The sequence below is a fragment of the Cricetulus griseus genome, chromosome X (assembly GCF_003668045.3).
Source record: "Cricetulus griseus strain 17A/GY chromosome X, alternate assembly CriGri-PICRH-1.0, whole genome shotgun sequence".
Classification (NCBI taxonomy): domain Eukaryota; kingdom Metazoa; phylum Chordata; class Mammalia; order Rodentia; family Cricetidae; genus Cricetulus; species Cricetulus griseus.
The window spans coordinates 121,122,592-121,130,793 of NC_048604.1; positions in this window are offsets into that span (position 1 = coordinate 121,122,592).

Sequence of the window (8,202 nt, forward strand, 5' to 3'; positions counted from 1 at the left end):
TGCTGCTGTTTCTTTTGAACTAAAAGTGTACATTCTCAATAAAATCTTGCCCATAATATTTGTAATAGTTATAATAGCCAAAGGGGGAAAAGCCCAAATGGAAAGCAATCTCAAAACATATCAGTTTATGTATGAATGAATAAAATATATCTGTACAATAATTACTATCCAGGCATGTAAAGAAATGAAGGACTAGGTGTATCAACATTTGCACAGACTCTTAGATTTCACCCTCAGTATTACAAAAAATCTTATGGCTGATATATGCTACAAGACATTTGAATCTTTAAAATAGTATGCTAAATGATAAAAGCCAGGCAAAGGTCATATGTTATATTTATTAGTTATTTTCTTTGTCACTGACACCAATACTTAAGGAAGGAAGGAATTGCTTGTCTCATAGTTCCAGTCTAGCATGGCCAGGATGTCATGGCTGAGGACTTTGAGGCAGATGCTCATATGGTATCCACATTCAGGGAGCAGAGAATGATGACCTCTTTTTCTCAGCTGGCTTTCTCCTTTTTTATTTTGAGTAGGACTTTTGCCTGTGAAGCACTGATGCCACATGTAAGGTGGGTCTTCTCACCTCCATTAAACTAATCAAGATAATCCCTCTCATGAGAGCCAAGACTATTGTCTCTTAGGTAGTTCTAGAGCCTGTTGAAATCACAATACTATCACACTGCATTTCCATTTATATGCAATGTACAAAATGGACAAATCGGCAAGGACCGCAAATGGATTTCAATTTTCTAGAGGTTAAAGAAAGTAGAAAGTTGGATGAAATAAGTGTTTCTATAGCTTCAGAATGAGGGTTAGGGATAATGTGCCTCTACCCCTTCCTACAAATTCATAGGTTGAGAGGTCATTGTCCTCAGTTACGTAGCACTGAGTGAACTGGGGTCCAACAGGCAGATCCCAATCCATGATCACACAGATGGCCCCGTTTAAAATCTGCAAAACAAAGCAAAACCAAAGAGGCATAAATGTGAGGAAGACATTTGTAAGGAAGGGGGAATAGACAGAGATAGATGTGAGAGGATGGAGAATTAATGCTGTCATTATGCACATATATGAAACTATAAATGAAAATTTTTAATTAATAAAAAGGAAATAAATGTATTATATAGACAATGTCTTCCAAACACAATAGGGTAGTTATACATATAAACTCATAATGATTGTGACAACATGCTTAAGACCTGTACAAGCTTAAGCCAGACAAAATCATAGCATGGTAGAGGGGAGGTTAGGCATGAAATCCCAACCCTAGCTGAGGGGCTATTGGCATTTGATTGCTGCAGGGAGAGGCACTGTTAGTTTTGTTCAATGATGTGACACTTGGTACTCTGGTGCTGGCCTCACCCTCAAGAGCCAACACCAACTGGGCTTGATAGGGTTTTAAGAGAGAGGGAGGAAACACAGACAGAGATATAAATAGAGAGACAATGAGACAGAGAACTCACAAAGTTAGGTAGAGAGGTACGTAGGGGAGAATCTGGGAAGGGATGGGGGAGATAAATGAATATGATAAAAATATATTATATGAAAATGAATATAAACATGATTTTTCAAAAACATGAAAAATTAAAAAGAAAGCAAATCAATAACTAAATCTTCTAAAATCACAAAGGTATCACTCAGTAAATTACTTTCAACACATTAAGAGTAATAATAAGCCTGGTGTTGGTGTCACGTGCCTTTAATCCCAGGACTTGGGAGGCAGAGGTAGGTGGATCTCTGTGAGTTCGAGGCCAGCCTGGTCTCCAGAGCGAGTGCCAGGATAGGCTCTAAAGCTACACAGGGAAACCCTGTCTAGAAAAACCAAAAAAAAAGAATAATAATAATAATTTCAAAGAAGAAAAAACCCCTTCTAGACACTGGAAAATATATGAAGAGACATTTCCAATAGTTTTCGAAATTCTCTTAGTACTATAATCCACAAGTACATCATAAAAGTTCAATTATGAACAAAACTCTTTTAGATAGATAAAAACCTAGGAAATATGTTCAATTTATATCCATTAATATATAAACAGGATAAATGTCACAAATAAGTTGGTTTATTTCAGGAACACAAAAGTGACTTAACATTTAAAAATCAGCTAATGCAATCTAGCATGTGAAAAGAAAATAAAGAAGTAAAAAAGTATCTCAATGACTGCAGAAGTAGTATAGGGGAAAACGTGTATCATTTGTAAGAACAAAGTAAGAACTCCCTTTAAGGGTATACACACATGTTATGTGGGCAGTACTTCAAACAGCATAATAATTAATAGTGATTTATTGAATTCCCTATTGAGATTGTGACTAATGAAAGGTTCTTCACCAATGCAAATTATATGTATTCTCTAAGCAGAAAAGATGTGACATCCTTCCTCATTCTTCATAAAGACATGGTTCACTTTCCCATAATGGAGTTAATTAAAATTTTACATGACACAACAGGCTTGAGATTGAAAGCTCAAAATACTCAGGGATAACTTTTTCTGTGATTAGATTCAATGATGATGAATGTACAGCCCTAATGAGATGCTGGCCAAAGGTATATAGACATCATGGTAAGAGGCTGAAGTTGGTTAATAAGACCTCTCAGGTCTAATACTTCTTGCCCTCTGACATCCCCCCTCCTATATATCGACAGGACCACTCTGGTATGAGGTGCTTCAAGGGAGGAGAAAGAAGGCAGTTTTCCAGATTTTGATGCTTGTTTTAAGGAAGTAGAGTTCTAGTTTCTATATTCCACTTTGAAGAATAAGATTTTTTCCTATACCTCACTTTGAGGAGACCTAGAAAGAATGACAGGAGACAGAAAGACAGGAGGAAGTCAGTGAGATACTAGGAGCCTGAGGTTGCTTTTGAGGCTGTCTAGAGTCCTTTAGTTTAAAGTGCTCAGTGTGCCAAGAGTCCAGGATTTGTGGGTATTATAATCTAAGCTCCAATATTAACCACCAATGTGTATTAACATTAGTAGATATTCTAAATATGAAAGGAAATTATTGCAATTATAAAGTAAAAAAGAAAACCACCATTATTCCCACACTGTATGATTTTGTAATAAGTTTACTGTGGCCACTGGACAAGATGCAGTTTACAGATACCAATTTTATTTCTATACATAGGGAATAAACAATTATGTAATTTTTTAAGTAACTTGTATGATTGACATTATTTCTCAGAAACATCAAAGTCAGGAATAGATGTGATGATATGTGTAGAGAAAAAAATCAGCATCACAATGAAAAAAGGGACTATTATGAAGCTTTGTTAGGTTTAGTAGAAACTTACTTGTAAATACTGTTATTTGAGCTCCTGGGTTTCCTTTCATCTCCCTTGTATTCTCTTTTGCACAATGATTCAAATATGCATGACTTTGTACACTAGCTCTTGTGGTCCATTTGAAATGTCACTTCCTGCTTTTCTTCTTCATACATGCCCATCTCACATCTGTGCTCATAAAACCTCTGGCTAACCTTCAAAATACAACTAATTTCTTCATTTTATCCAGGACATGGTTGGAGAACCTTGTTAGTACTCAGTAAATATGTGGTTGAATACTTGGCAAATAATAAGTGACAGGACTGAATTACTTCCTCCCAAGGAAGAAATATATCATTACTAGCAGATGTGGATCTTGAAATCTCCTGAGTTTAAGGGTTCAAGTTGTACTTGACAGTTTCAGTATGACAGGTGATGGATGATAAGCTGTGTCAATGGAGATAAAGACACATTCATCATATTTCATATTATGTGGATCAACTCAGAATAAGAGCCAGATGTTAGGAAGTTTTCCATCTAGATGAAGGATAGTATAAGGAACTTGAAAACCTATCAAGCAGAACCAGGAGGCACTTCAGCAAGACTCACAATATAAAGGCCTAAACATGTGAATTCACTGGAATAGGAAAGAAACCCGAGTGAATCTTTTCCAGAAAACACTTGCCAGAAAATATGTGCAAAATAAATATAAAATATAACACATTCAACCAAGTTCTGCCCTGCTAACATAACTCAACAGCACAAAATAATACTATCAATTTGGAATATTACTCAAAGCCACTTTAGATTTTGTTTAGCACAAATCATCTCTTATCTCCAAGGAGAGAGGCACAGATGTCCAGTTTATTAACATAATAAAAGAACTACTTCAAGTTTCATACAACATCAGTGATTCTTTTACTTCTGCTCAGCCTAACATATCTTAATTTGGAATAGATCCAGAGGACTCTTTGCTTGCACTACATTTTTATTTGTTTTCCTTTTTCAAAAAACATTCAAGTCTAAGGGAGCCACAAGAGTAATACAATGAATAATTATATATATTTCACCTAGACTTACAAATTGTTTTACCACTTTCTGTCATTAACATTCAACTTATCTGTAAGAAATTAAAACAGCAAAAAAGAGAATTAACAGTCAAGTCTGGTGACAAATTCTGCAATCCCAGCATTCAAGTGACTAAGGGTGGAGCATGATAAACTGAGTTGGATAGATCCTATAAAAACAGGAAAAAGGCTGAGGGTGTGGCTCAGTGGAAAAATCACTTGTCTAGCATATGTGAAACCTTGGTTCAATCATCAGTACTTGGAAAATGACTATAATTATGTGGCCAGTAACATGATAATGGCAACCACTCTAGGATTTTGTCAAGATCTATGTCATCAGTGATCAGATGGAGATAAGGGTATTGAGTTTACACACTTTTTTCTCCTTAGATTTTCATTTTATTTTATTTAAAAGCTCTCATTTACATATACACCCCAATTTTCTCACCCCCTATCCTCCCATGTTCCCCACCAACCACACCCAAGCCACCCCTTTCCTCCTCCCCAGGGATAAAGAGGCCCTCCAGAGGGGACCATAAAAGTCTGTCATATCATTTGGGGGCAGACTCAGGCTCTCCTTCCTGTATCTGGGCTGCAATACTATCCCTCCATAGGGAATGGGCCCCCGAAGTCCATTTGTGCTCTAGGGATAAACACTGGTTCCACTGTTAGAGGTCCCATAGACTGTCTTGGCAACATAGCTGGCACCCACATTAAGAGGGATTGGTTCAGTCCAATGCTGGTTCCCCAGCATTAAACTAGAGTCTCTGAGCTCTTACTAAATCAGGTCAACTGTTTCTGTGGGTTTCTACAGCACCATCTTGGCTCCTTTGCTCATCCTTCCTCCCTCTCTATACCTGTATTCCAGGAGTATGTCTCATTGCTTAGCTGTGGGTGCCTATTTCTGCTTTGATCAGCTACTGGATGAAGGCTCTAGGAATGTTAACCAAGGTAGTCATCAATCTCATTACAGGGGAAGGGCATAAAAGGCAGCCTCTCCACCACTGCCTAGATTCTTAGTTGGGGTCATCCCTGTGGAACCCCTAACATTTTTCCTGTGCCAGATCTCTCTCCAAACCTGTGCTGTCTCCTTCTATCAAGGCATCTCTGTTCTTTTCCTCCTCTATTCTTCCCCTGTCTCATTCATCTTGTTGTCCCCTCTCCCCTTCTCCCCTTCACCCCTTCCAACCTACTTCCTCTCCCACCCAGAGCTTACACACTTTTTAAAGTATTCTTTCTATAAAGGGTCAAGTTTTTTTTTAATGAAAATCGTGAGAATAACTAACCAATAACTGATTTGACTTAAGGCCCACTGCCCACCATGGAATGCATACTGGATTATTCTTGAGTGACCAACAACCAGAGATATTATAGCTCAGAGGTTTAAGGTAAAGCAAATAATTGTCTGAAGAAAGAAAAGTGGCAAAGAAATGACTTCTAATGGCATTCTACTGTACTTGCAGATCAATGCCTTGCTCAGCTATCATTAGAAAATCTTCCCCCTGCAGCAGATTGGAATGAATATAGAGACCCACAGTCAGACATTAGAGAGCAAAGGACCTTGGAATACACAGTTCTAAAGGGGTGTCTTTATCAAATTCTTTCTCTCAGAGCTCAGGGAATCCTTCAGAAGAGGAGGCAGAAAGAATATAAGAGCCAGAAGGGATGGAGGACATAAAGAAAATAAGGCTTTCTAAATCAACATGATCAAAACACCTAAAAATTCACAGAGACTGAAGCAGCAATCACAGTGCCTGCATGGGTCTGCACCAGGTCTTCTGTGCTTATATTAAAGCATCTAGTTTAATGTTTCTATGGGATTTCTGAGTGTGTATGAAAAAGAAGGAGGAGGAGGAGGAGGAGGAGAAGGGGAAGAAGAAGAAGAAGAAAGAAGAAGAAGAAGAAGAAGAAGAAGAAGAAGAAGAAGAAGAAGAAGAAGAAGAAGAAGAAGAAGAAGAAGAAGAGATGATACTGGAGTGATCTGAAGTTACAGACATAGGGAGCTTCAGTCATAAGGAGGAGACTGATGCTGATCTTTGGACAAGGTTCGTAGGTTTCAATGCATGGCAGAGAAGAAATAAATTCAGAGAGAAAACAGTAACTGACCCAGGTAAGACGCACTAGTATATGAACTTTTACTCTCTATAAAATCTGTAGAACCAGAGACTGTACAGACAGTGATCCAGGGAAATCCCACTCAGTGGCAGAAGCTGTGGAACTAAAGAAAGCACTAAATTTTCCCAAGAGAGTATCTGACTCTCAGAAGAAGACAAGGAGTAGAGCCTACAATCTTGAATACCAGTTACACAGAAGAAAATGTCACGTCAAACTTATCAAGACTTAGTCTTTTCTAAAACATCATAAACATGTCCATTGAAAGAAGAAAAGTGACTTGAATATAAAACAAAGTAAGACATACTCAATTGACAAACTATGTATATACAAATCACAGCACAGAAATAAAAATAACACAAAATAACATATCTTCTCCATAAAAGTATTAATCCCATAGCAATTGGCCTCAATGAAAATTACTTGAAAGGCCTTCTCAATAAAGGATTCAAAATAATTATAATTGCTACTCAAGGAAGACATAAAGTCATGTCCAAGAGAGCAGAAACAAAGATCTGAATGCAATAAAGAAGTCAACTCAAGATATGAAATTAATGAATTGAAAAAAATTAAAATAAAATGACAGAAATTTTAAGAATAGACAAACTGAAATGATGCTGGAAGTGAAAAATTCAGTAAGCTAACTAACAAGCTCAGTGCAAATCTTGAACAATAGAATGGAACATGTGGAAAACAGAGTATCAGAGCTTGAAGACAAGGTAGAATAATTAAGTTATTCAGTAAATGACAATGAGAAGTTTTCAAAAAGTTACATGGACAAAACATGGAATCCTATTTTTAAAAAACCACTGAATTATGGGCATGTAAGAACACTACAGTGAATGTAGAAAATATTTTCAATAAAATTGAAGAAGAATGTTTGAATAGGTATGGCCCTCATAAACTCATGTGTTTGAATGTGTGGCACATAAGAAATGACACTATTAGGAGGTGTGGTATTGTTGGAGTACATGTGGCCTTGTTGGAGGAAGTATGGCCCTTGTTAGAGGAAGTGTATCACTGTGAAGGTGTGTTTTGAGGTCTGATATATGCTCAAGTTATGCCCAGTACACAGTCTCTCTTAATGTTGACTGTGGATCTAAATGTAGAACTCTCAGTTCCTTCTCCAACCATGTCTGCCTGTGAACCACCATGTACCATCATGATGATAATGGACTAAACCTCTGAACTGTAAGTGAGCTACTCCAATTAAATGTTATCCTTTATAAAATTTGTCATGGTCCTGGTGACTTTTCCTAGCAATGATCATGTTTTCATTTGGAGTAATATAGATTTGGGGACTATGGTTCAGAAAAGTAGTTGAACGCTTAAAATGGGACTTAGTGGGTCATAAAAGTAGGAACATGGAAAACAGTGCTGCTGAAGGTGTTTTGAATTATGGTGGCCTGGTTCAAGAGGTTTCACAGGAGAAGAATGTTAATATGTGGCCTATAGACCAGTCTTGTGATATTTTGGTGAAGAATGTGGCTGCATTTTGTCCTTGTCTAAAAAGGCTGCCTAAGGCTAAAATGAAGAGTTTTGGATTAATTCCACTGTCAGAGAAAATCTCAAAACAGCCTAGTATCAACTCTGTTATGTGGTTATTGGTGGTAACTCTAATGACGATCTATAATGAGAAGGAGCAAATTGAGCAAGTAAAAAATACAAAATGCACAATTTGAGAAGAAAGGGGGAACCAAGAAGTAGAATAGAGCTAAATTCTGTGTTTAAGGAGATGAACAGATTAAAGGAAAGCCTAATGTTA